Source organism: Symphalangus syndactylus, chromosome 21, assembly GCF_028878055.3.
Source record: "Symphalangus syndactylus isolate Jambi chromosome 21, NHGRI_mSymSyn1-v2.1_pri, whole genome shotgun sequence".
In the NCBI taxonomy this organism is placed as follows: domain Eukaryota; kingdom Metazoa; phylum Chordata; class Mammalia; order Primates; family Hylobatidae; genus Symphalangus; species Symphalangus syndactylus.
Genome location: NC_072443.2, coordinates 56,211,550 through 56,234,889, shown reverse-complemented (window position 1 = coordinate 56,234,889; position 23,340 = coordinate 56,211,550). Strand labels below are relative to the sequence as shown.

The 23,340-nt window shown below is 40.6% G+C and overlaps 1 protein-coding gene across 11 annotated transcripts in view; it reads left to right on the top strand.

The window, feature by feature from the left end:
- PPARG (peroxisome proliferator activated receptor gamma) overlaps positions 1-23,340 on the top strand; it is a 189,552-nt gene that overhangs the window by 21,993 nt on the left and 144,219 nt on the right. Inside the window, exons 1-3 of one of the 11 annotated variants that reach the window (XM_063630329.1) lie at positions 13,950-14,080; positions 16,181-16,350; positions 22,804-22,881. The exons of 1 other annotated variant lie outside the window; for it this stretch is intronic. The gene's annotated coding sequence lies outside the window, so the exon portion shown is untranslated. Of the gene's footprint in view, positions 1-8,306; positions 12,591-12,794; positions 12,941-13,091; positions 13,430-13,687; positions 14,081-16,180; positions 16,351-22,803; positions 22,882-23,340 lie in introns of those variants that run through there. 9 more of the 11 variants (XM_055259412.1, XM_055259413.2, XM_055259410.1 and 6 more) reach the window with 9 other exon arrangements.

Genomic DNA, 23,340 nt, shown 5'->3' with positions numbered 1-23,340 from the left:
AATCTATACAAGAATGCTGTCAGAAAAAGTTGCATTGTTAGAACAAGTAAGTATCAGGAAATCCCCTTTGTAGTGGTGGCACTTTAGTGATAGCAACCATAAAAACATATTCAGGGATCATAAGGTAAAGTTGAACAATACACTGAATCCTCTTAAAACACAAAAAGCAAAATTAAAGGGAGTATAGAACACACACTTACACTAAAAATGTACTTTTTAACATTAATTGGATAATTTCCAACCCAAGACAAAACAATGCCTTAAAGGCTAACAGTTTATTTTCAATCATTAATAAATTATACAAATCATCTAGACTACTGCAGTTCCATTTGGTGGAAGAACAGTTAAAGAGGTCAATCAAATTTATCTTTTGCTAAGATAGTGCCAAACGGTGTTCCATTCTGGAAAGTAATCCATTATAGTATATTCATTATAGTATGAGAGTAAAATGAAGTGCTTGACTTCTAATTCAAGAGAGTAGACCTGAAGAAGTATATGTATTTAGCAGCCCTCCAAAAATAGTCCCAAAACTCCATTAAAATGATCATCTTAAATGATCACTTGGCCTGGTGAGGTGGCCCGTTCCTGTAATCCCAGCACTTTGGGAGGCCCAGGCGAGAGGATCACTTGAGGCCAGGAGTTTAAGACCAGCCTGGGCAACATAGCAAGACACACTATCTACATTGTTTTTTTTTAATCAGCTGGGCATGGTGGCACACATCTGTAGTCCCAGTTACTCAGGAGGATGAGGCAGGAGGATCACTTGAGCCTGGAAGTTTGAGGTTGCAGTAAGCTGTGTACTCCAGTCTGGGCAACAAAGAGAAACCCTGAGAAAAAAGAAAGAAAGAAAGAGAGAGAGAGAGGAAGGAGGGAAGGAAGGAAGGAAGGAAGGAAGGAAGGAAGGAAGGAAGGAAGGAAAGAAGGAAGGGGAGAGAGAGAGAAAGAAAGGGAGAAAGAGAGGGAGGGAGGAAGGGAAGAGGAAAGGGAGGAAGGAAGGGAGGAAGGGAAGAGGAAAGGGAGGAAGGAAGGGAGGAAGAAAGGAAGGAAGCAAGGAAGGGAGGGAGGAAGGAAGGAAAGAAGGAAAGAAGGGAGGGAGGGAGGAAGGAAGGAAGGAAAGAAGGGAGGGAGGGAGGAAAGAAGGAAGGAAGGGAGGGAGGGAGGAAGGAAGGCAGGCAGGCAGGAAGGAAGGAGGGAGGGAAGGAAAGAAGGAAGGGAGGAAAGTGTTTTAAAAAAGATCAAAGCCACTGCTAGGTTATAGGCGATTTTTTAATGAATTAGGCAAAGATATCCCTTCTTTCAGGTAGGATGAGCACACTGCTAGGATTTCAGCCCCGCTTTATCCACTTGGCTGGCTACCTTCGAGCAGAGTTAAACTGCACATCAATATGCTGCAGCCCTGGAATAACAGAATGACAAAACACGGTAGGTGGGTGGAGAGGGGAAGCTAAAAACATGCTAGTTCTTATTTAGTAAAGGGAGGATAGAAATAATTATTTTTTCTCAGTATCATTAAAAACATTTTTTAAATTGAGATATAATTAACATCCCGTAAAATTACCCTTTAAAATGTATAATTCAATGGGCTTTGGTATATTTAATAAAGTTGTGGCTGGGCACAGTAGCTCACTTATGTAATCCCAGCACTTTGGGAGGCCGAGGCGGGTGGATCACTTCAGGTCGAGAGTTTGAGACCAGCTTGGCCAACATGGAGAAGCCCCGTCTCTACTACAAAATACAAAATTAGCCAGACATGGTGGCGGAAGCCTGTAATCCCAGTTACTCGGGAAGCTGAGGCAGGAGAACTGCTTGAACCCAGGAAGCAGAGGTTGCGGTGAGCTGAGATTGCTCCATTGCACTCCAGCCTGGGTAACAAGAGCAAAACTCCATCTCGAAAAAAAAAAATAAAAAGTTGTATAATCATCACCACTCTCTTAATTCCAAAACGCTTCATCAGCCCAAAAAGAAACTGCATCCGTTATCAGTCATTCCCCATGTTCTCCTCTCCCCCGCTCCTGGCAACCACTAATCTATTTTCTGCCTCTATGGATTTGCCCATACCAGACATTTCGTATAAAAGGAACCATACGGTATTTGGTCTTTTGTGCCTGGCGTCTTTCACTTAGTGTAATTTTTTGTTTGTTTGTTTTGAAATGGAGTCTCAGTCTATCACCCAGGCTGGAATGCAGTGGTGCAATCTCGGCTCACTGCAACCTCTGCCTCCTGGGTTCAAGCAATTCTCCTGACTCAGCCTCCCAAGTAGCTGGGATTATAGGCACCCAACACCAAGCCTGGCTAATTTTTTGTATTTTTAGTAGAGACGGGGTTTCACGACATGGGCCAGGCTGGTCTTGAACTCCTGACCTCATGATCCGCCCGCCTCAGCCTCCAAAAGTGTTGGGATTACAGGTGTGAGCCACCGCCCGGCCCACTTAGTGTAATATTTTTGAGGCTTATCCATGTGGTAGATGTATCAGTACTTCACTCCTTTTCTTTGTCTGAGTAATGTTCCATTGGCTATGTAGACCACATTTTGTGTATCCAGTGTGGGATATACATTGGATACACACAATGTTGATGGACATTTGGGTTGTTTCCACTTTGGGGCTATTATGAATAATGCTGCTACAAACATTTGCATACAAGTGGCTTGACCTTTACAAGAAACTTATATTCTGTAATTTTTAAAATAGTTTTAAAGAAAAGAAAAAAGTTGTTATTTTCATAAAAGGCTAAGTGTGTAATTTCGTTTTCTTTTTTTTAGTTTTGTTTTTCCCCTGTTGTAATTTCTTTTTCTTTTTTTTAAATTTTGTTTTTCCCCTGATTCAAATATCCTTTCCTTATTTAGTTGTACTGAGTTTAGTTGCCCATATATTAAATCGTTAATAATCTTGTGGCTTATAAATATGTTTTATGCAACATTGCCTCCTTTAAACATGCTATGTGACAGATTTTTAAAAAGTTTTTGGAAATGTCTGAAGATACTTGGATTGCATTACTGAAGAATCACAGTGATAATTGTGTTTTATAGAGTCATAGTAAACAATGCCTTAAAGGCTAACAGTTTATTTTCAATCATTAATAAATTATACAAATCATCTAGACTACTGCAGTTCCATTTGGTGGAAGAACAGTTAAAGAGGTCAATCAAATTTATCTTTTTAAAACTAGGAAGAGTTAACTTCTTACCACTATAGAAATAATTTTTTAATAAAAACTCTGCATACTAAGGTGTGCAGAAATTGATCTGAAAGAAATTTACATACTACACTTTTACTAAGAGAATAAATGAATGTTATAGATTAAAATCAGAAAAATACTTTGAGAAGGAAAAAAAGTGTCCATGTTATGGTGGTGGGAAGAGATGCTGCCAAAACACAATGTCAGTAAACCAAATATCACTCTTCAGTGAAGCCCTCACACCTCCTTAACTCCCTCTTCTACCTCCTCTTACTATTGTACAAAAGTGTCTAAACTTGTAAATGCAATTCATGACTATCTACCAGATACCCAAATATTTAAAAATCCTGTAGAAATGCAAAACAGAGCTCTGCCAATGCCAAAGTGTCACCCCCAGAGAGGGGCTCCAACTGAAGACTGGAAAGAGAGCTCTCCTGAAGGCCCTGGCAGCAAGAAGTCTGCGGGCAGCTTGGCTCACATCCTGACCCTCGGGCATTTAAGAAATAGGCATGGGGAAAGGGAAGTTATATTACTGAACAATCATAGTGGGAACAGGCTATCTGAAATCACTCTGTTAGGAAGCCTTTGTCTTGAGCCTTCCCAGTCCTCAGACTCGGCTCAAAATATAAATTATGTATCAACAGTAGGTATTCAATGTATCAAGAGCCAAACTGGCACATGGGTCCAAATGTTCAAAACAGAATGTTCAAAACTAGCACATGGGTCCAAATGTTCAAAACAGTTTTTTGTTTATAAAAACAGAAAAGCCTGTGGCTACCTAAGTAATGCAAAAATCAGCGGCTGGGGACTTAACTAATGGAATATTAGTCAGTGTTGCAGGCGTATAAAAATGTAAATACAACTTCTTTTTTTTTTTGAGATGGAGTCTCGCTCTTGTTGCCCCAGGCTGGAGTGCAATGGCACGATCTCGGCTCACCGTAACCTCCGCCTCCTGGGTTCAAGCGATTCTCCTGCCTCAGCCTCCTCAGTAGCTGGGATTACAGGCATGCACCACCTCGCCTGGCGAATGTTTTGTATTTTTAGTAGAGACGAGGTTTCTCTATGTTGGTCAGGCTGGTCTCGAACTCCTGACCTCAGGTGATCCGCCCGCCTTGGCCTCCCAAAGTGCTAGGATTACAGGCGTGAGCCACCACACCTGGCCTCTTATTTTTATTTATTTATTTTTATTTTTTTAGATGGAGTCTGCCTCTGTCACCCAGGCTGGAGTGCAGTGGCACAATCTCGGCTCACTGCAACCCCCGCCTTTCAGATTCAAGTGATTCTTATGCCTCAGCCTCACCCTCCGGAGTAGCTGGGACTATAGCCTCAGCCTCAGCCTCCCAAGTAGCTGGGACTACTGTATCTCAGCCTCCCGAGTAGCTGGGACTACAAGTGCACGCCACTACGCACAGCTAATTTTTGTATGTTTAGTAAAGATGAGGTTTCACCATTTTGGCCAGGCTGGTCTTGAACTCCTGACCTCAAGTGATATGCCTGCCTCCGCCTCCCAAAGTGCTAGAATTTACAGGTGTGAGCCACCACGCTCAGCCGAAAATACAACTTGTAATGGTGACTGAACTGATGACATCACCATTATTTCAATAATACAAATTTATTGAGAGCTGTTCGCTAGGTGCTAGTCACTTGCCATGTGCTAGGTGCTAAGGTTACAATAGTGAATTTAAAATCCCTGCCTTCTTGGAGTTACCCTCTAGTGTGGGAAGTCAGACAATGTACAAGTAAAAGTTAAACAAATATATAATTTCAGGCAATGATAACTCATATGACAAAAAATAAAGCTGTTAAGAATATGAAGAATGACAGTGATGGAAGACTCTTAGGGGGCAACATTTGAATTATTTCCTTAAGAATAGGTTTGGGTTTACAAGCTAGTCACTCAGCAATCAATCATTCAACAAACATTGATTGTCCACTTATTTGATTTCAGGCACTGTAGTACAGTGAGTCCTGGGCATAAAAAGATTAATCAACCGTGGCTTCTGCTGTCAGAGTATTTACATCTTAGTAAGGGAAGACAGACATTTCCACAGCAATCTATACTGACATGTAACAAGTGTTAGACCAGTGCAGAAGCACAGAGGAACAAAGTGACTTCCTAGTAAGGTCTTCCGGAAGGTATTCCAAAGAGAGGAACACAGCAGAGGTGGAAGATGAGGGCCATGTGTTGCTTCCCAATATATAAACAAAAAGGGGTCAAGAAAGGTGCAAGAAAGTGACTGCCCCCCAGGGATCTGCCAACCCAGGCCCCACCCAGTTATCCCAAAGCTTAGGGGACCCAGCTCTGCTGTAATCTGTTCTTGGCACAGACACGCTTTTTGTTGTTTGTTTTTTTTTCAGTAACTGAAACTATCCTATCTTTCCCCAGGTCTAGATTCCTTGAGCATTTCTTAGCGCGAGCATGCTTATGTCCTTAGGTCTTCCGGAAGCTGTAGCGTGCACACAAGTCCTCTCAGCAATTAACACACTTTACAACTCGACCATGATAGACGTTAAGGGTTGAAAATATTTCAGTAGAGAAACTTTTCTGATAAATCCAAACTCTCCCAGAGCAAATTACTCTGACCAACGTTTAAACAGAAGACTTATAAAAACAACATTTAACAGTTTGAAGGTTTTATGATGAAATGCATTGTCTGGGATTTCCTTCAGAACTGTAGAGCAGGGAGGGATGTGGGTGAGGGTACAGATGAAACAAGATTGCCCATGGCGTGACGTTGGGTTAGGGTACGTGGGGGGTTCATTAGACTATTCTGCCTACTTTTATATAGTCTAGTGTTTTCCATAATAAAAAGTTTTTGGTTTTGTGTTTAGTTTTATAAGACAAAGCAGAATCTATAAATTCACACAAGTGTCCTGAGAAAACCATGTTCATGCAGAAATCTCGGATTCATGGCTATTTCAAAATCTACCCACTAGACTCATGACTTTTTTTCATATGCAAAAAAGAGAGTAGAATGTCCATGTAGACTGATAACTAAAGAGGAAACATATATTTTTAAAGATTTTAACATCCAAACTGTGTTTTAATATTAATGAGTGACTATTTCAGATTAGTGAGTGACTAGCAGTAAAAGTATTCTCAATGCTTTCATCCAGATGGTAAATAACATTTATTGAGTTCCTACTGGGAGCCTGATTTGGTAATTCCTCCTGTTATCTCACTGATGAGATTAAGAGAATATATATGTGTATATTCTTTGTTTTCTAATAATATATATATTCCTATTTTAGAGACCCTGTCTCTAAAATATATATAGACATACACAAACATCTGTGAATATATATAAATATATATAAAATATATGTGTGTGTGTGTGTGTGTGTGTGTGTGTATATATATATATGTATGTATATTTTAGAGACAAGGTCTTGCTCCGTCGCCCAGGCTGGAGTACGGTGGCACCATCACAGCTCACTGTAGCCTCAAAGTCCTGGCCTGAGAATATATTATATTGCCATTTTACAGATGAGGAAACTAAGTCTCAGAGAGGTTGAATCTCTTGTTCAAAGTCACAACGAGCAGAAATGAAGGTCGGGGTTCTTTCCTTTACACCAGTACTTGATTAAAACAGAATTCTTTCTTCAGAAAGGAGAAGACAACTAGAAAGTAGGACGTGCCCCTCCAAGAAAATCATGAGTTCCCATCATCTTAACTTCTACTCAATCGGCTTCCTATCTCTTGATACTTAGAGGATAACCTGATACCCAAAGTAAGTCAATTTTTAGCAGGAAAAGTGGAGAAAAATTGAGAAAGAAGGACAAATAGCTCTTTTTTTATTCCCTGAAAACCAAAAGCACTTTTGAACCTTTCAAATGTGTCTTAAACCATTAAAATCTTAAAATGTAAATAGTCTAACTCAAAACTGTTGAAATTACCAAGTGAAATCTCTCTGAAATTAAATGTCTATTAATTTCATACACGTTTCCAAATTATGAAAAATAAAATGTTTTCAAAAATAGATGAGTAAAAAAAAACCAAGGAGTTATTTCATTCAGTGCTTTTAAGAGAGGGTTATTATATTTCTTTCCATTTTAAAAAATTACCTAGAGGAAAGCTCTACGTTGGTGTATCAAGAGAAAAATTACTAATTTGGCTATATTCTCCGTGGTTTTTTTCTTTTCTTTCTTTCTTTTTCTTATTTTTTTTTTGGTGCTATCGCACCTCTGTTGCCCAGGCTGGAGTGCAGTGGTGCGATCTTGGCTCACTGCAACCTCCCAGGTTCAAGTGATTCTCCTGCCTCAGCCTCCCATATAGTTGGGATTACAGGCACACACCACCACGCCCAGCTAATTTTTGTATTTTTAGTAGAGAGACGGGGTTTCACCATGTTGGCCAGGCTGTTCATGAACTCCTGACCTCAAGTGATCCCGCCACCTTGGCCTAGTGCTGGGATTACAGGCGTGAGCCACTGCGCCTGGCCTCTCCGGCTTTTTTGAGCTAATACATAGCTATATTATATTCTTGACTTGAATATAATCAAGATTAATATTTCCATTAAAACGTCCCAGAAATTTTTATTAATTTATAGGCAACCATTCAAAATAGAAATAGAATGCTGAGTGAAGCAGAGGGGTACAGTATATGAGAAGATCAAGCAATTTTAAGTTAGAAGAAAAGGCTGTAAACCTGGCTTTGGTCCTTAAGACCTTGTAAGAGATGAGCAAGTTATTTTGTGAAGGGCAACACTGGAGGAGGCAGAATAAACACAGGAGGAGAAAAGGACCTTAATAAAATTAAAAGTAAAATTGGGAGGTTGTGGGTAAAATTTCATAACTAGACGTAAAAATCACAAGTGGGAACGTGTCAAGAGTCATTCAAAAAGTAGATACATTTGTGGAAGTGTGTGTGTGCATATGTGTATGTTTAACCTGCCTGGCATGTGGAACTGGTTATGATTTTTGAAATTTTAAATTAAGATCTTCTAAACCTCCTGGGAATTTATAACGCTTAGAGATTGATAAATGGTGTCTCAGATAAAGAGAAGGAGCAAATGTCAGCGCTACAATTATACACAGCTGCTGTAAATGAGTGGCTTGATTGCTTGACTGCAAATACAGCACACTAATTTTCCTAAGCTCAATCTGCAAAATGGTTTACGTGTCACTATTCTCAATGCCCAGTTTTGCCGAACACTTGGATAATAAAGAAAAATTTTTGCTACGATTTAAAATTTTTCCCTTAAGAAGTAGCATAACACTACTATAAAATATCTGAGGTCTGTCCAGTGAGACCAGTTTAAATATAGTTGGAGTAAAATGGAAAACAATTCAGTTATGGTAAACTTCTATTTCTAGACTTGCACTCTCTTCTTAATATAATAAACATAGTATGCAATTATAAACCTGGGAACAAAGTCCTCTTTATTGAAAGAAAAGTAAATATGTATGCAAATCTCAAATGAGATAAACTAAGCATTAATTGCAAAAAAAGAAGTCCCATGGGACCAAACACCAATATTTGGAAGGAGTCCTTGTGGTTTGGGAAAATTGAAATGGGCATAGTCTTTTGTCTCTAGGAACCCCATATGGATCGCACTGCCTATGTGCAAAGTTGCAGGGTGGGGACCATGTGCTGTTTATCATTTTATTCCCGGCACTTAGCAGAGGGCCTGGCACAAAATAAGCACTCAATAAAATGTGGAAAGAAAGAATTCTACAGCTATAGTTTATGCAGTGTTTTTCCAACTTTAAAAGATATGGCCCACAGTAAAAATCACATTTTATACCAACTCCTGGTACATTCAGATACACACACACACTTGCATTACACAAAAGTTACGAAGCAGCACTTTCTTTAATACAGTAGGTGTGTTCTGATTATTTCTGTCCTTTTTGCTTGACTAAAAAATACTGGTTATGACTGAATAAATTGATTTCATAACCTACTAATGGATCAAGCCTTGCAATTTGAAAAACAGACATATTATTTCAGTTTACGTTACTTAACCTCTTACATTTATACACTTCACTACCCATAGGTCTCCTTAAGAAAAAAAATCACAAAATTTTTGATCCAGAGGGAATTTAGAAAATATTCAGCTCAACTCTAAAGTTTTGCACCACTTATGAATTCACTGTTGTGGGGTTCCCCTTAGTCACTGTTATTGAATTATGGGAATTTTCCGACCAAAAAACAGATTGGCCCCCATCTCACATCATATACAAAATTTAACTCAACATGAATTTAAAACCTAAAGATAAGAACTAAACCTATAAAACTCTTAAAATAAATATTAGGAGCAAATTTCATGACTTTGGGTTAGTCACTGATATGACTCCAAAAGAAAAAACAGGTAAACTGGACTTCATCAAATTTAAAAACTCAAATGACAACATCAAGAAAGTAAAAAGAACCAAGCATGGTGGCATCTGCCTGTAATTCCAGCTATTCAGGAGGCTGAGGCAGGAGGATCACTTGAGCCCTAAAGTTCAAGACCAGCCTAGGCAACATAGCGAGACCTCGTCTTTAAATAAATAAATAAATAAATAAATAAATAAATAAATAAATATTTTAAAATGTAAAAAGACAACTTACAGCCTGGGATAATATATTGGCAAACCATGTATCTGATAAGAGACTTGGATATAGAATATGTAAATAAATAACTCTTGCAACTCAACAATAGAAAGAAAAATAATCCAATTTAAAAACAGGGAAAGGATTTAAGTAGACTTTCTTCAAAAAAGATAAATGGCTAATGAACACATGAAAAGATGCTCAACAGGATAGTCACCAGGGCAATGCAAATCAAAACCATGAGACACCAGCTCGGGCAACATAGTGAGATCCCATCTCTACAAAAGAATACAAAAATTAGCTGGTGTGGTGGCATGCACCTGTTGTCCCAGCCACTTGGGAGGCTGAGGTGGGAGGATTGCTTTAGCCCAGGAATTCGAGGCTGCAGTGAACTATGATTGCACCACTGCACTCCAGCCTGGGTGAGAGAGCAATACCTTGTCTCAAAACAAACAAACAAACAAAACCCCATGAGGTATCACTTCATACCCTTTAGGTTGGCTAAAATAAAAAAGACTATAACAAGTGTTGGCAAGGATGTGGAAAAACTGGAACCCTGACACATTGCTGGTGGAATTGTAAAATAGTGTGCCCACTTTGGAAAACAGACTGGCAGTTCCTCAAAAACACCGAGTTACCTTATGATCCTGCAATTCTGTCCCTAGGTATATACTCAAGAGAAATAAAAATATATGTCCACAAGTAACCTTGTACATGAATGCTCACAGCAGCATTATTCATAATAGCCCATAAAAGTAGAAACAACCTAAATATTCATCAATTCATGGGATGAATAAACAAAATGTGGTATATATGTATAATGGAATATTGACCATAAAAAGGAATGAAATATTAATATAAGCTATAACATAGAGGAGCCTCACAAATACTATGCTAAGTGAAAGAAGAAAGTCACAAAGGACTTCATATTCTATGATTCTATTTATATGAATTGTCCAGAATAGGTAAATCTATAGAAAAAGAATAACTCTACCTAGAGTTGGTGGAATGACTGTTAATGGAGAGGAGGTTCCTTTTTGGAGTGATGAAAATGTTCTAAGGGTAGATTTGGTGATGATGGCACAGCTCTGTCAATAAACTAAAACTCATTGAATTGTACATTTTATTTATTTATTTTTGAGATGGAGTCTTGCTCTGGTGCCCAGGCTGATGTGCAGTGGCGCAATCTTGGCTTGTAACCTCTGCCTCCCAGGTTCAAGCGATTCTACTGCCTCAGCCTCCCGAGTAGCTGAGATTACAGGCACGTGCCACCACGCCCAGCTAATTTTTGTATTTCTTAGTAGAGACGGAGTTTCACCGTGTTGGCCAGGCTGGTCTTGAACTCCCGGCCTCAAGTGATCCACCTGCCTCGGCCTCCCAAAGTGCTGGGATTACAGGCGTAAGCTGCCATACCCGGCCTGAACTGTACATTTTACTTGTATGGTATTTACATTTTAGATTATATTAATTATTCCTCAATGAAACTGTAATTTTAAAAAGCAGGCTAGGCGCAGTGGCTGGTGCCTGTAATCCCAGCACTTTGGGAAGCTGAGGCAGGAGGATCACTTGAGCCCAGGAGTTTCAGACTAGTCTAGGCAACATATCAAGACACAGTCTCCACTAAAAATAAAAATTAGAAAAAAATTAGCCAGGCATGGTGGTGTGCACCTGTAGTCCCAGCTACTTGGGAGCCTGGAGTGGGAGGATTCCTTGAGCCCAGGAAGTCGGGCTGAAGTGAGCCGTGATTGCGCCACGGCACTCCAGCCTGGGCGACACAGCAACACCCTGTCTCATAAAAAAGAAGAAAGAAAGAAAGAAAAGAAAAAGAAAGGAAGAAAGAAAAAAAAAAGCAGGTTGGAACTCTGGAATGAACAAGAAGTAGGACGCACGCAGCACTTCCGCCTGAGTGGAGACTGCGGATCCGCGTCAACGTGACTACCTAAATCACAGGCCAATAAATGGTCTTTCAGTGGTCAGTCCCTGTAAGATCTGTGGCTCTCAGCTTCTTATCTTAGGGCTGTGGAGGAAGGACACGAGTCTGTTGATTTAAGCTCTGAATCTTTTCCCTTGTGATACCCATCCTCGCAAAATTTGCTTCAACCACAAACGAGGACCTTCTGTACCAGAGGGGCAATAACCACAATGAAGCTAGGAAGAAATGCAGAGCACCCTAGCATATAGTCCATAAGCTTCCTGAAGTGGGGGGCCTCAGGCATCGCTGCCTCCCCGGAGAGGATCAGGCCCAGAACAGGATGCTCCAGAAATGAGACTGGAAAAAGGGAAAGAGGGGCCTCAAGTCCAGGAGACCAGCGGCTTTCTGAACGCGCACCTGCCAACCCGCTTTGGACAGGTCATGGTGGACAGCGTGGCAGGAAAAGAAAAGGTCACTGTCTACCCAACACATGAGAAACTGTTTCTCATGCCTCACGTCCCCACTCCGTCCCCACCCATGTTGTCTGAGTCCCTCGGTGTCAGAAACACTGCTAAGAATTTTAAGAAATTCTGTTAATGAGTTTAAGAAATGTTTTTCATGATTAAAACTCAGTGACTTGTTAATAACCATGTAACTTACAAATACAAGGAACTCTGAAAGTGTGCAGTACCACCGGATCAGAAGAGAAAACCAAGGGACCCGAAATATGCTTTAATTAAATTTTCTTTTAAAATGTCACTGGAAAGAACATCTTGGGAAGACAGCCTGGCCGACCGCCGTGTGAAGGGCAAGCCACTCTGGCCGAGAGGGAGACCCACACCTCGGCTCTCCCCAGACCGGCCCTGGCCGGGGGCATCCCCCTAAAGTTCGGATCCCTCCTTGGAAATGGGACCCTCTCTGGGCCGCCTCCCAGCGGTGGTGGCGAGGAGCAAACGACACCAGGTAGCTGCCGCGGGGCAGAGAGTGGACGCGGGAAAGAGGGTGGCTCCCGCCGCGGGCCCTACTGTGCGCGGGCGGCAGCCGAGCCCCGGCCGCTCCCTCCCAGCCGCGCGCCGAGGCCGCCGCCCCCGCCCCCACCCCCACCCCCACCCCCACCCCCACCCCCACCCCCAGCCGGCGCCCGCGCCCGCCCCCGCCCCCGCGCTGGGCCCGGCTCGGCCCGACCCGGCTCCGCCGCGGGCAGGCGGGGCCCACCGCACTCGGAGCCCGAGCCCGAGCCGCAGCCGCCGCCTGGGGCGCTCGGGTCGGCCTCGGGGACACCGGAGAGGGGCGCCACGCCGCCGTGGCCGCAGGTCAGAGTCCGGGTGCCCGCGGCGCTCGGGACCCGACTGCTGGCGGGGCGGGGAGTGCTCGCTCAGGGAGGGGGCGCGGAGGGCCGGGGCCGAGGGTCAGGGGGCCGGGGCCGAGGGAACGGGAACTGACTGGGTCCCAGACGGATGAGAGCTGGGGAGAAGGGGGTCTCGGCTGAGGGGTCCCGGGCTGAGGCAGGGTCATGGTCTGGGAGGACCCGGACTGACGGGTCGCGGGCGGGCGGGTCACGGGTGACCGGGTGAAGGGGTCTCCGGCTGAGGGCACCCGGGCTGAGGTTCGCGTCTATCGGAGCGCGCACTAGGGGCGGAGGGCGCGGGCAGCGCGCGAGGCGCGGGGACAGAGAGCCGCGGCCGGTGCCGACTCGAGTGGATGCGAGCCGGTGAGTCCCGGCTTCCAGAACAGCCCCCCTCGGGAGAGCGCCGGGTGGGCGCGGAGCCGGGGACATGGGGACCTCCGCGTCCCCGGCGGAGGTGCGCAGGCGTCGGGAGCCGCTCCAGGGGAACTTTGGAGCAGGGTGTCTGGACCCGGGGAAGCGAAGATCCGCGTGCGTCCGTTCTGAGGCCGCGCGGCACCCTTGCTGAGGAGGAGGTCCCGTTCGCGGTCCAGAGCCCAGGGGCGACCGCCGCGTGGGGACCGGGGGACCGTTCAGCGAGGGGCGCGCTTGTGGCTGGCCAGGCCCCGTGCCCTGACGCGTTGTGCTGGCCCTGAGGCGCCCGGCGGAGGGGCTGGGGACGGGGACTGGGTTCCTCCGTGCCTCGGCGGATGGAGCGCGCAGCCTGGACCCCAGCCGCACCCCGGCGGGCTGGAAAGGCGAAGTCGCCGCGTTGTGGGCTCCTGCACGTGCCAGGCGCTGACCACTCCTCTTGGGAGCCTGACTGAGGGGGGTAGAGGCAGCAGAGGGTAACAGAAATCTCAGGTCCCTTGGTGGAAGGTGGGTGTGTGTAGTCGTGGTACTTTACGCCTCGGTGTTTAGGGAGGAGCCTAAGGTAAGGAGTCAGAAACGGGGAGTAACCCAGCTGCGGCTTTTATATAAGGTCAGCGGTAGGTAAGGAAGAGGCCTTTACCTCTGCTGGTGACCAGAAGTCTGCATTTCTGCATTCTGCCTAATTCCCTTTCCTTAGGTGAGTTGGCTCACTCTCATTGCATTTTGTTGGAATGTGTTGGTGATAGGTCCGAAATTTGCAAAATTATTATATTATCCTTATATCATTTTTTTTTGCAGTGCTCTTGTTTTATAAGAAGAATCCAATTCACTTGGGTCTTAGGCTAACGGTTGTAAAAATAGTGTCATTGTTATAAAAGAAATCAAGTCAAAAATAGTCGTCTGCCATGAAGAAACTGAAATTTTTCTTCTTTTCCTTGCGAGATTAGGGACAAAATAGAAAGTTTATTTGTGTAAATTATCATTTGGATCTAAAACCAGACAATGATAAACTGAGTTGTATAATACCTATTCCTGGAAAACCTCTGATTTTGAAGTACGTTATTTTAACTCCAACTGTTTCTGTTATTCGTGAGACAAATTGTTAACTGGAGTTACTAAGAGAACTACGGATAACTTACTCTTTAAAAGGACCTGAGCAAATCTTCGACAGGTTTCAGGTGTTTTATGGCGGTCTTTCTGTCTATAGCTAAGTGAGCTATTGCTGACTGAGAACAGAATCAACTGATGGTGCTAGATGATTTAGAAAACCTTTCTGGTATAGGGACTGACATGGACGTTCACTGTGGCTTTTCTCTTAAAGAAATACCTTTCACTCTTAGGGACGTTTGACAGAAAACACTCATAGATGCTACCAGTTAGCATTTGGAGTAATATATCAAAACATTCTGTTCAAGTTTTAAAGTAAATTTTATGTGGTATATTTTCAATCAGATTCACTTTGAAATCAAATACACTTTATTTGATTCCAAATAAAGTGTGTTTGAATATTCACTTTAATATACGAAACTTCAAAGGTAATGTCTCAGCCAAAAAGTGAAGTGTATTACAGAACTATCCATTTTTGTCTTCTTGTATACGGAACATAATTTTTCTCCCTGATTTAAATTACATAATATTTAATAGTTAACTTGCTAATAAGTATGTCTTAAAAGATCTTTGAATCAACTGGTGGCCATCTCAATCTTTTAAAACTCACTTGAAGGAAAAAAGAAACACTAATGATGGTTTTTTTAAAAATCAAAAACTTTTTTCATATTTACGAGTTTGTTTTTAGTTCTTAAACAATAACTTCTGTCAAACCATATGGCATCAGTGAGGTATAAAGTTTTGTAGAATCCCAGGCTGAAGACTTTTTACATGTTGTTTTCTCATTCCTTTACATTAAAAAAATATAATTTCTTTTTAAAATTAAAACTAAAATGTCCACCGGCATCATATTCTTTATTGAACTTAAGTGCTTTGAAAATATTTTTGCGATTGATATTTTTAATGATAAAATATAATATTTTCTTTGAAGGACTAGTTTCCTAAATGTTCGTTTTTTCATGTTTCAGAACTACTTTTTTAAAATTTCTAGATTATGCTTTAAAAAATTGCAATATTTCTAAATTCCTATGACATTTAAAATGTATACAAGAGAAAAGGTGTGACATGAGGAATATGAATTAGAAGTGGATTACTAATGGTCATAGTAAATTGTTTTTAATCAGTGTTATATAAATATAAACAAATACTTTTTTCTTCTGTAATTGTCTGACAATAAGGATGTTTGCCACTAACCTTAATTATCAAGATAATTATTCGCATGAAAGTTGTGTAAAAGGCACAACCATGGAACATATACAAGTATTAATAATACATTTCATTTAGTTTTCAGGTTATAAAATCGTTATTAATAACAAGAGGCTTTCATGAAGTAGGAAAATATGTTAAAATGATATTTTCTGAATGTTTCGCACATTCTGGCCCACACTTTCCCTTCTTTCCTAGCATCTATATATTCCCAATGCGTAGGACAGAGTTGGTCATTCTAATTGTGGGTGTCTTTCTTCTGGATTCATTGTCACTTGGATTTGGAAATACAATATGTCATTAGGTGTGGCAAATGTGCTGGAAGAAGTTTTTGGTCTCATAGGATTCCACTAAATAAATATTAGCTGTAGAGGATTTTTAAAAACTCACTAATAGAGAAAACTTGGTGAAGTCACTAGTCTGTAAGCGTAAACATATGCTCCCCCCACAACTGAATTTCTAACTTGCTTATTTTTCCTGGTAGATCTCCACTTTGCTTACTCTCTCTCAACATCCCAAAGCAACAAAAAGCGCAGTGATTTTAATTGCTTACAAAGGTCCTTTGAAATGGATCTAATGTGACTCCACAAAAGAATAGTAAGAGTTGTGAATAACCATCTTGCAAGTGTAGATATCCCCAGCGTATCAACTTCGGTTAGTTTCATAGCGTTCTAAATCAAAAATTTAGATTTAAGATTATTTGAAATCTTCTTGGAAGTTCTTACTTACTGTTTGCGTTTTCTCAAAATACAGAGGTAGATTGGGGGAGTAATATAGTATAAGTTTTAAAGCTGTTATTTAACTAAAATGTCATGTTTTAAATTTTATTTAACGCACTTAAAGTAGGTTCTTGGGAGAAAATCTATTCAAATACAATAGGCCATGTTTTGGGGAAAACTTTTGTAGATGTTTAGATAGTATCTGTCACCAATAATAGTATATGCTTAAATTATTTTGTAAAAACAGATTTACATATTTTTAAAATTTCTCTTCAACAATAAGTACACATCAATATTTTAATACCAATAATTTCATTCAGAGTATGACTGTTTACATTTTCAACTGTTTCAATTATTATAGCTTAGGCAAGTCTCTTATCCTTTCTCTCAATTTCGTCACCTTTGAAACGGGGAAAGTCTTGCAGTTATTATTGCTTGCTTTTTTGCTATGATTTTAAGGCTTTATGAGCAAACCCATGTGCTTTAAATGATATGACCATGACCCTGAATTTAATTGAGCTGATATTCTGAAAAGAACCTTCATGAATATCTATGTCATAGCTAACTTTTTTACCAATGTTAATAGTTCACCGTAGTTCAAACCTCAATAACTTTGAGATTGTTAAGATTGAAGATGATGCTTCTCATGTGGTGATCAATTTACAAACTGTTTCTGGGAATATTTTATTATCATTCAATTTAAAATTGTATTTTCCATTCCCTGATGACTTTGGACAAAAATCAGCATAGTAATTATTTTTATTCCAGCTTTGCGAGTCCTGTGTAGCCCCTCTTATGTTAATATTATACATCCGATGCATCTAGAAGGCACAGATTGTGTGCTTTTATTTGATAAAGCTCTAGTCTTTGCATATTTTTATGGCACACCTTGTGAATTCTTAATGTATATTCCCCAGGAGCAAGTTCGTTTTATAATGAGGCCTAGGATCCATCAGATCAGAAGACAGTTTAGTGTCAGAACTTAAAAGACTAAATAGTGACTTGTGCTTATCATTAAAAATGGGTCTCTTTCAACAAGCGCTCACTAAAAAATAGTGTTTTAGTGGCTTGAAAGGTTCAGATGTCTCCTAATAACCCACCTATTTGCTAGTAGGGAGTAAGTGGAAAAACATACAATTAACTGTGCAGCATCCAAATAATAAATTTTAAATTCTTCGTGTGAATTGTTGATACATATTGTTGTGAAGTGTCTCCTACTTAAGAAAGTAAGGGACTTGGACTGAATATGCCAAAGAGGAGGCCTCTGCAAGCAGTGTCTTGGTGATGGGAAGTTACTGGTAACAGCACACAGGCTGATGGGGTGAAGAGGCTTGTGTGTGTGGGCCTTGGGGCTGAGGATTGTTGGAGAGGACTTCTCCCACCCTCTCTGGGCCCCAAACTGCACAGTGGACTGGCAAGCCGCTCTGCCCACTGCAGTGTGGAGCTACAGAGCCCAAGTAGGGACTTCACTAAAAGGATGCGGAGGCAAAGGCAAAGAAAGGCTCACACTGGTGCGTGTAGGTGGGCTAATGTCCCTGTCGGGGAATGGGGAGCCGTGTTATCTTCCACTGCCTTAATCCCTACAGTGTAGGCTTTCTCAGAGTCATTGCCATACCTTCAACTGTTCCAGTGGCCAGGCTGTTCTCAACTGGAAAATCTTTTGTGGGACAGTGCTGTGAATTTTTTTTCCTACTGCGATTTTTTAGATAATAAAGGAATTGAATCCATTAAGTGGAGATTTTAAACCTTCCAGTCAGGATTTAAACTAGATTGTGTAAGTTCAGTTCAGTTGGATTCAATATCTGTTTAGGAAGCATTTTTATTCCACTTCATTGATTTTAGAAAATAAATTCATTGCTTGGTTTTAACTATGTCACTATTAAAAAAAAAACACCACTTTAATTTGTGGACTCATCTGGGAGGATTATAATGTGTGGATAAGACGTATTGAGACAGATTATCTGACCTTCTGAGAAGAGTTCAGATTAGCATAAACGTGGGGTGAGAAGTCCTTCACAGTTTGCCACAGATAAGGACAAGGTAGATATGAGGGAGGTAGAGAAATAGGGAAATACCCTGAGTAGGAATGTACCAGATCTGTATATGCTCAACTCCCACAATCAGCAGGTTGCATGATTACTGTGTATAGTCTTAAAATATAAGGTTGATTTCTAAGAATTTACCCTGCTTCTTGGTGACATCATAGGACATCTCAGTTTGCCACCTAGCACTGTTGTTCTCTCTGGCTCTATACTAAAGGAGATAATTTGGGCAAGGGAATGGAAGGAGGTTACTTTTTCATCCTGTATGTTTAAGGAATAAATTTTCCTTTATATCGAGGGCAGTGGAGAAACACAACTGTCAAACTGTTCGAGTGCAATGACAAAGTTCCGGAAGGAACTTCCTAACCTTGACCACAACCCCTCTGGCTGTCATTCACCTCTTAAAATGTCTTTGAATTTGAATGTCTTTGAATTGAAATTTAAAATGTCTTTGAATTTGAAAGTTTTGGGTCTACTTTTAAAATGCCAAAGTTCCTAGCAGGGTTAGTTCACTAAACCACTGTCAGCAAAAATGTGAAAGGCTAGTTGCTTGTTTCCTTGCTACCTGAAAACAAGGCCTTTAAGGAGTAGAAAACAGATTTGGAGTTTGAAAGAGGGGGTTAGGAGAGGGAAAAATAAAGTTAATGCATGTCCCAGTTTCCTCATAAGCCAGACACTGTGAAACAAAATAGGAAAATAACCATTTGGAAAAGCAGTGATAGGAAAAGATATATTTACCCATCATTTTTTTTTTATTTTACTCAAGACAAGTCGCAGATCTTCCTTGAACCATTTTTGACCTCAAAACAGTTATTCTGAAACATCAATTAACCTAAGAAATGTTATCACAGTTCAAGTTATGAGCTAGTATTATCTTAATGTAATTAAATATCTGAATATTATCACTTCATTATATCTTGTATTTCCTCTGTGATGTTAGACAAATTATGTGGTCTCTTCATGAGTCAACTCTTCCAGGCTTTAAAAGTAGCTTCCTAATAGATTGAAATGAGAGGAACTTTTCAATCACTTCAGAAAATAACGTGCCAAAGTAGTATAAATAATGCTTAATCCTTTGGCAGATCCACAGATCATAAAATATCATACATTCAGCCAGTCACGGTGGCTCACGCCTGTAATCCCAGCACTTTGAGAGGCAGAGGCAGGTGGATCACCTGAGGTCGGGAGTTTGAGACCAACCTAACCAACATGGAGAAACCCCGCCTCTACTAAAAATACAAATTAGCTGGGCATGGTGGCACATGCCTTTAATCCCAGCTACTCAGGAGGCTGAGGCAGGAAAATCGCTTGAACCCAGGAGGCGGAGGTTGCGGTGAGCCGAGATCACACCATTGCACTCCAGCCTGGGCAACAAGAGTGAAACTCTGTCTCAAAATAATAATAATAATTATTATACATACTTAATTTTATTTTTGCTGAAAATAGTATGGCAAGCCAGTACATCTCTGTTAGAAACAGAAACTTAGTAGCCACCTCAAAAGCTAGGTCATAATTCTGTGAATCAGCTAATAGGTGGTATTTAGCAGTTAGGTATGGGCTACCCTCGTGCCTCATGACTAATCACATTGCTTACTCGTCATGCATTTTTTACAAAGTCTTGCTAAAGTCTGTGAATCTAAAACAGAGAATCCCAAAGTGTTCCTTACTAGATGTTATTCTTTCCGTCAGTTGATAATTACCTGTGTAAACAAGCTTTTGACTGCATCTAGAAAAGCACCTATATAAATTCTTTCTTCTGTTTTATATGGTGGATAAAGTTTATAAAGGAGAACAAACATAAGAATGATGTCAATATAAATGAAGTAGAAACTTCAAAAATCATTGGCATATGTCGAGTATAATCCAGAAGAGTGAAGAAAATACCCAGGCATTTGGCAATATAGGATTACTACATGTTTTCCTAAAGAATTTGGAACTGATTAGAAATATCCTGATTTTATTTAAAAACAATATCATGCATTTTTACAGTTTGTTTTCAAGAAGGTTCAAAAAAAAATTTTTTTTTTTTGAGACGGAGTTTCGCTCTTGTTGCCCAGGTTGGAGTGCAATGGCACCATCTTGGCTCACTGCAACCTCCGCCTCCCAGGTTCAAGCGATTCTCCTGCCTCAGCCTCCCAAGTAGCTGGGATTACAGGCGCCCACCACCACGCCTAGCTAATTTTTTGTATTTTTATTAGAGACGGGGTTTCACCATGTTGGCCAGTCTGGTCTTGAACTCCTGACCTCAGGAGATCCACCTCGGCCTCCCAAAGTGCTGGGATTATAGGCGTGAGCCACTGTGCTTGGCGAAGAAGGCTCAAATTTGGTGACTTTTAGGACTAGAGCAGTTTGATGTCTGCAAAAATCTAGATACCAGTTTCTTGAAGGCAGGTACTGACTGGATTGTATTCCAGCATATAGCACAATGCATAGTAGGCACTTAAATGTTTTAGAAAGAAGAAAGAGCTGGTTGTGGTGGCGCACACCTGTAATCCCAGCACTTTGGGAGGTAGGCAGATCACTTGAGGCCAGGAGTTTGCAACCAGCCTGGCCAACATGGCAGAACCCCGTCTCTACTATAAATATAAAAATTAACTGAGCGTGGTGGCACACACCTTTAATCCCAGCTACTGGGGTGACTGAGACAGGAGAATCACTTGAACCCGGTAGGTGGAGGTTACAGTGAGCCGAGAAGATTGTGCCACTGCACTCTAGCCTGGGCAACAGAGCAAGACTTTGTCTCAAAAAAAAAAAAAAAGAATAAAGAATTAGTCTAAGGCAGTGGTTCTTAAAATGTGGTCCTGGGATCGTGAGCATCCTCTGGCAGCTTGTTAGAAATGCAGTTTCTTGGACCCCGTCCCAGACCTGGGGTGGGCCTAGCAATCTGTGTTTTAGGGACTCTGCTTTATATGCTGTTTGGGAACTCTTGGTCCAAGATGATTCTTGCACCCCACCTGATAGAGTGGGGCCCATTTGTCAGTGTGCTTTGGATGATTTCTAGTAGGCCTTACCCTTGCTTATGGTTAAGTTCTTTGCCCTATCCCTCTCCATTCGTAGGATCTCTTGGAACCATCCTATAAAACTACCCCCATTGGCCTATCATTTATTACTTAGAAAAGCTCAGTGGTGTTGTCAATAAGCTTTTGTCAAGAGGCTAGCCGGCTCACTAATTAGACCTTGCAACACTGGTTCTTTTTAGCTTAGCATGGCTGCTTAGGAATCCCCAGTCTCCGCGTCAAAGACTACAGCTTCAAAGACTGGATTTTATAAAATCACAGAGGATGATCAGCCCTAGAGGACTGGTTCATGTTAAACAGATTTACAAGATACGGATTTGTAAACCTCAATTCCAGTTTAATAATAGTAGAAAATATTCCCTTCCTAGTGATTGTTGATAATAATTTTTTTTATTTTAAAATTCTGTAATTTCAAGGATTGAAGAGATTTACACTCATATATCTGATGTCACTAAGATTTAGTTCAGGTTACTTAGAAAGCATTGGGCAATGTTTTGTAACTTTTGGGACTTTTTCCAAAGGGCTGGAGGATATAGGAAAAGCCATATACACAAAGAGTTTCATAAAAGCATTGTTATAAGAACCCATATTTGGAAGTAACTTAAATATCCAACAGTAGGGAAATATTTAAGTAAATTATGGTATAATCAATAGGTAAAATATTATACAATTATAATGACAATTTAGAAACTGCTCACAACTCTGAAGAATATTTAAAAAGTAGGATAAAAAATGTATGTGAACTATTGATTGAAACCTTACAAAAATGTATGTATATGAAAAAGTCTGGAAGAGAATATACAAAAGTGATAATAGTTATATTGAAGTAGTGAGATATGGAGGGCTTTTTGTTTGTTTTTATATTTTTCTCTCTTTCCCAAAGTTTATTCAGTAATATAAAATTACTTTTATAATTAAAAGCATACATTTATAGCTTTTTTTTCTTTTTGGTGTGTCTGTGCTTCTGATCAGTAAAGATCAAGACAATACATGATTTTTTTCGTATTATACCCAAAATTTATTTTATATTAAATTTTATTTCACATATTGGACTTCCCTGTACGTTTTACTTGCCTAGTCTGTATTTGGCATGGGGAAAGAAACCCATCTCGGTTATGGCCTCTTAATGTTCTCAGCCATACATAAGGTTTAATTTTGTTGATTTGTTTGGGTCCGTGATCTACTTGATCTTTAGCATATGCTGGCAAATAGAGCTTTTAAAAAATAGTTTCCAGAGTTACTTTCTTTTAAAGCCCTTCTCTCTTGATTTTTTTCTAATTTTTTTCTATTATGTTCCTTTTTTTCTAAAACTGAATGACCTCATGATAGAGTTACCCAGTTTTCCCGCTCCTGACAGAATGTTGCACTTATTATCATAAATAGCAGCTGATGCAGATGCACACAAAGGTAAATTTCTGTTACAAATGGTCATTATAAGCCCTTGATATAATTTGTGATAATAATTTTAAAAATAGAAATGTAAAATAGCAAGCGAGTAGAGGTTTCCCAAAATCAGTGTGAACATTGTGAAAGTTATATATATTTATGTATAGACAAACACACACACACACACACACAGTAATAGCCTTTGAATGAATTCTTTTTTCATCTTTTCTGTTGCATTGTTCTAGAAATCCCAAAGGAGAAAGTTAAGTGGTTTTGCCTTTGATAGCGGTTACAGATTACATTTTTCTTGTCACTTTCTTTGGGACTTCTTTTGTGAAACTTGTGGCATGTCCTACCTAGAATAATCTTTATCTTAAAGTTTTAAAAGCTTTTTAGAAATTTTATATCAGTGTTGTAAATATTTATTCTGTATGCCTCCCCAGTTTGGGATGATTTCATCCTTAATGATAAGCCAAGACA